The 6,000-nt window shown below is 40.0% G+C and overlaps 1 pseudogene; it reads right to left on the bottom strand.

Moving 5' to 3' along the window:
- Positions 1–1,911: 1,911 nt before the first annotated feature.
- On the bottom strand, positions 1,912–2,393 carry LOC124096125 (large ribosomal subunit protein eL21-like; annotated as a pseudogene).
- Positions 2,394–6,000: the final 3,607 nt, after the last annotated feature.

Genomic DNA, 6,000 nt, shown 5'->3' with positions numbered 1-6,000 from the left:
TATCCAAATCCAAACTTAAAATCTTTGTACTATAATCCTCTCTCCTAGCCCCAAGTGAGGATTTTTTACTTTCAATTTACTGTACCAGTTATTGACATAAATCTCCTGAAGTTCTTTTTGATTTCTTCCTCTTCCCTTGCCATCTGCAGCTAACAAATCAGCAATTTTTGCTGATTCTATTTGTGGAAAGCCTCTTTTTATTTCTTTCTTTCCATGATCATTGCCAATATTTCTAGTTCAGAGATTTTGGTGTGGATTGTTATTACAGCACTATTACCTCTTTTTTTTTTACTTTCTCCTGCTTCTCTCCTAACCCTCACTGTTTAATTCTCCCTTCAGACTGCACTAAGAATAGTCTTCCTAAAATCTCACTTTTGTATGTGATCTTCCTGCTTTCCAAATATTTAGTACATAATTTCTTAAAGTTGTTTTATATTATCCTATGGACTATAGACCCACATTTTGTTTGTTTATATTCTTGCTGCTGTACAATCTCCACTATATTGCTATTTCTATCCTGACTCTCCCTTATTAAATTCAGTAGTTGTATTTATTATAACTGGATAATCAAAATTTTGGGAAACATTTATATCTCAGCAACATTTTTGTGCCTGACACACAGCAGGCCATAAAATTGTTCAAGTTTGTACTTTCCTGTTCCCCAGATCAAGGCAACAGTCAAGGAAGGAAGAAACCATCATCACTTAGCATAGCCTGATTTTTAAATTGTACTAAAATATTCCTAGCATAATATTTATTGTATTAACCATTCATAAGCATATAATTCATTGGCAAATACTTTCACAATGGTGTGTATCCATCACCACTCTCTATATCTGTGTTAGCTTTCTGTCCCTTTGACAAAATACTTGTGAGAACCATCTTAAAGGAGGAAAGATTTATTTAAGTTTTGAAATGGCTCAGAGGTTTCAGTCCATGGTCGCTTTATTCTGTCAGTTTGAACCCATGGTGAGGTAGAACATCACGACAGGGGACATATGATGAAGCAAGTTTCTCACCTTATGGTGTCCAGAAGGGAGGACCCCAGTGACCCATGTCTTCCAACTAGGCCTCATCTACTAACAGCACCACTAGCTGGAAGCCAAGCCTTCAACACATGAGCCTTTGGGGGACATTGCATATCCATACTATAATAGTACCTGACACTTTTCATCATCCTTAACAGAAACTCTGCCTGTTAGACAATCAATCTTCTTTCTTTTCTTTCCTCTCTCCATGGTAACCTAATAGCGTTCTAATTCATTTGTATGAATTTGCTTATTCTAGGTACATCATATAAGTGCAGTCATACAAAATTTTTATTGGATTATTTCACTAAGCATAATATTTTCAATGTTGTAGTATATATAAAATTTTATTCACTTTTATGACTTTTATTCCCATTTATAACATTCTGTTTCATATATATGGCACATTCTGTCTACCCATTCTCCTGTTGATGGGCAGAGTTATTTTATTCATTTTTTGTTATTATTAGTAATGATACTATAAACATTGGAACATTGCTGTACAGATGTTTGAGTTCCTGCTTTCAATTCATTTGGATATGTACCTTAGAGTGGAATTTATGGGTCATATGGTAGCTCTATGTTTCACCTTTTCAGAAGCAGCCAAACTGTTTTCCAAAGTGATTGCACTATTTCGTATTTTTACCAACAATGCACAAGAGTCCAATTTCTCCATGTTCCCGTTACACTCATTATTTTCTTCTTTAAATTTATTTTTATTATAATATACATCCTACTAGGTGTGAAGTAATATTTTGGTTTTGATTTGCATTTCCTAAAGGATTAATGATGCTGAGCATTTTTTCATTTGCTTATTGCCTATTTGTATATTATCTTTTTTTAAAAGAAAATCATTTTTACAGTCCATTTTGTAGTACATTTATTATGCCCGGAATTCATAGGGAATAGGTTCCAGCAGCTCAGGCTCTTCTCCATTTGTTCTCACAAAATGTGCTTCTCTGGGTGGGGTAGACTGGTGCTTCAGCTGAACCCAGGTACCTTTCTCTTTGGCTTCCTTCTTTTTCTGATGATTTTCCTTCACACATTTCAGGAAACTGTCTCAGCTCTTAGAGTGCTTAATATGCTCAACACACACATTAATTCTCTTGGCAAGAATCTTGACCTTAACTTGCTTATTCATAACAATGCCAACAGCATGCTGGGTAACATTGTAGATTCTCCCAGTTTTGCCATGATAACACTTGTGGGGCATTCCTTTTTGAACAGTATCCATTCCCTTGATGTCTACAATACCACCCTTCTTGTAGATTTGCATATATGGAACAAAGGAACAACTCCATGTTTTCTAAAAGGCCTAGAGAACATATATCGGGTTCCTTTTCTCTTTCCCTTTGTGTTCGTCATTTTGGTGAATTACTAGAAAATGGTGGTTCCAACCGTAAAGAAGGCCATTTGTATTTTCTTTAGAGAAATTTCTATTCACCCCTTGCCCATTTTTTAGTTGAGTTGTTTGCTTGTTGCTTTTAAGTTATAGGTGTCCTTTATATGTGCTGGACATTAAGCTCTTATCAGACATGTGATTAGCAAACATTTTCTCCCATTAGCATGTTTTTTTTTCTTATTTTTTCATTTTCTTTTTTTCTGGTACTGGGGATTGAACCCAGTGTGCATAACAACTGAGACATAGCCCCAGCTCTTTTTTTTTTTTTTTTGAGACAGGGTCTCATTAAGATGCTTAGGATCTCACTAAATTGCTGAAACTGGCCTCGAGTTTGCAATCCTCCTGTTTCAGTCTCCTGAGTCACTAGGATTACAGTGTTATGCCACCATCCCAGCTTCTTTTTCTTTCCTTTCCTTTTTTTTTTTTTTGTACCAGGGATTGAACCACGGGGGTCCTTAACCATTCAGCCACATCACCAGTTCTTTTTAATATTTTATTTAGAGACAGGGTCTCCCTGAGTTACTTAAGGCCTCACTAAATTGCTGAAGTTGGCTTTGAATTCACAATCCTCCTGCCTCAGCCTCCGAGCTGCTGGAATTACAGGTGTGTGCCATCACCAGGCTCTTTTTATTTCTCTCTCTCTCTCTCTCTCTCTCTCTCTCTCTCTCTCTCTTTTTTTACAACATCTTTATTTTATTTATTTTTATGTGGTGCTGAGGATTGAACGCAGGCCCTCACACGTGCTAGGTGAGCACTCTCTCTCTGAGCCACAGCCTCAGCCCCTCTTTTTGCTTTCTTGATAGTAGTCTTTGATGCACAAAATATCTTAATTTTGATGAAATCTAATTTTATCTAGTTTTAAATTTTTTTCTTGTGCTTTTTGTATGTCAGTTTAAATTTTTTTTGTTGTTGTTATCATCTTCCCTTTCTTTGTATGCTTAAAATAGTTTGGTTTGGCTCCAGAGACCTAAGGAAGGATAAAGGTCAAACCTTATTATTGTATGTTGAAGTGGCACTTCCTGGAGTCAAAAAACACTGGAACTAAAAATAGAGGAGAAAACCACTGAAACAGAATGCTAGAAACTCAGATCCAAGAGCTGTGAAGGCCCTCAGGAGATCACTATCTTATCCTTTAACCTATAAATGAGTGCAAACCATCATTGTACAAATTTATGGATAAAATTACCAATGGGTGTAGAGGGTCATTTCAATTCTGTAAACATCCTTTGAATTTTACCTATCTTTAGCATATAATTCTCTAGGCAATGAGTTAAATGAATCGCATATGGCTATTGTTCCAGAAGATCAGGAAATTGTTTGAAAACCTCTGACAATTTTCCAGGAAAGTTTTAGTAATAGATCCTAGTGTTACAAGGTCCTTGCTTAGTATCTGAATGGCCATCTTAAGTGACAGTCATTTTAAGGAAAAGTTTTGCTTTCCCACCCAAGGGTGTTTCTGAGAAAGGCTCACCACTCCCTCATACCAACCCAACCCTTAACTGCCCGCATTAGTACTCTCGACCTCTGATTCCTGAGCCTCCCCCATAAAAGTCCCAGAACTTAAGCCTGTTTTGCCTCTCTCTTCTAGAGAGAGGTGGCCTTATTTGTCAGCTCTAATGAATAAACTCTGGTGTGTATCTCTGCCTGGTCTCCATCTTTCATTTCGCTTACCCATCTGTCATTCCTCACTTTCCCTTCATTTTGATGCCAAAACCTGGGATCAGTTCCCTGATGTGCCTGCTCCCCTCTTTGGGGGTCACTGAGCATCCCTGGGCCCAGATCCAGATTCTATCATGGGACCAGGCCCTCCATTCTGCCGAATGCTCTCTCTGCACCTACCACCAGACATTTCAGGTAAGATCCCTGCCTCTAATTGACCTAAACAACCTACAGGTCCTGGGACGTGACCGTTGATCATCTGGCACTCCAAGGGTTACCATGTGATTGGGGGCACCCCCAGCCACATCTTTCACAGCTTATGGCTGATTCCTACTGTCAACCAAGTCTACAGGTAGTCTTTTATTTGGGTGCTTGGTTTGAAGAAAAAAAAAATCCACCGAGGATGATTGGGAGTTGCTCCTGGTGAGACTACCTCTTGGCCTTGGGTTAATCTCTATGGGTTTTTGCCCCTTCTACAGGCTTCTGCCTCTACTATGTAGTCCCGGCTGGGCACCCAAGTGTCTCTACAGGCTCCATCCCTGACACTTACCCAGCTGTGGTGATGACCCCCTGAGTGTAACTTTCCTCTAGACTAGGTGATACTAGAGATGGGGGAATGCCTCACCTCTAAACTCACCTCCTATGTCTCACCATGGACGGCTCCTTATCCATTCCCCCCCCCATAATTCCCTAGGCTGCCTCCTGGATAACCTAGGGTCTCTCTCTCTCACCCCAGACCTAAACCCCCCAAAACTTATCCACTTTTGCAATCAGATCTGGCCTCAATATCCTTTGGATAATGACTCTAAATGGCTGCTTAACGGCACTATAGATCCCAATATCAGGGATCTTATCAACTATTGTGAGCATTTACGAAAATGGAAAGAGATATCATATATTCAGGCCTTAAACCCAACCCAGGATCAGGTCCGCCATTGTCCCTCTCTCTGAAATGCTTGCTCTCCTGCACAAGTCCTCTAAGTTCTCACTGCTGCTATGCCTACTTCCAAAGAGACATAAGATCCTACCCAGGACTCTTCCTCCTTTGACCCAGCAGATAAGCCCACAAGCCCCTGCCATACCACAATTCTTTCTAATGAAGCCTCCACAGCAACTGTCCCCTCAGCCCCTCTCTTCTGCCACATGCTCATGGGCTGCCCCTGCCCAAACCGTATCTCTCTGTCCTCTACATGAGGTGGCTGAGGTAGATGGTGTAATCTGGGTTCATGTTCCTTTCTCTTTGTCAGATCTTTCACAGCGAAAAGAGGCTTGGGGGGCTGGGATTGTGGCTCAGCAGTAGAGCACTCACCTAGCATAGGCAGGGCCCAGGTTCGATCCTCAGCACCACATAAAAATAAAGGTATTGAGTTGTGTCCATCTACACCTAAAAAAAAAAAAAAGAAAAAGAAAGAAAAGAGGCTTGGGTCCTATACTTCAAGTCTCACCACATAGATCAAAGAGTTTCAATATCTGACTCAATCATATAATTTGACCTTCCACAATGTCCATATGGTCTTATATAACACCCTCCTGCCTGAGGAGCACAGGCAAGTTTGGGAGCAAGCTAGAAATTATGCTGATGAGGTACATCAGACCTCCTCTGCCCATCCGATTGGCACTGAAGCAGTCCCTGATCAAGACCCCAATTGGGATTATAATTCACCTAGAGTAGTAACTAGCAGAAACCAATTCATTGCTTGACTCATGGCAAGACTTAGAAGGGCAGCCCATAAGACTATCAATTATGAAAGGCTCCAGGAAATCTCCCAAGATAAGAATGAGAACCCTTCAACATTTTTAGACTGCCCAACCAAGGCTTTATTACAATATATAATCTGGACCCTGAAACTCCTTCAGGCCTCAAAGCTTCCCACATCCATTGGAATCTCACATTGTAAATCCCATCAGACA

This window comes from Marmota monax, unplaced genomic scaffold (assembly GCF_021218885.2).
Source record: "Marmota monax isolate L192 unplaced genomic scaffold, Marmota_monax_Labrador192_F-V1.1 WCK01_AAM20220418_F8-fsc00354, whole genome shotgun sequence".
NCBI lineage: Eukaryota > Metazoa > Chordata > Mammalia > Rodentia > Sciuridae > Marmota > Marmota monax.
This window is presented reverse-complemented; position numbering and strand designations above follow the sequence as displayed.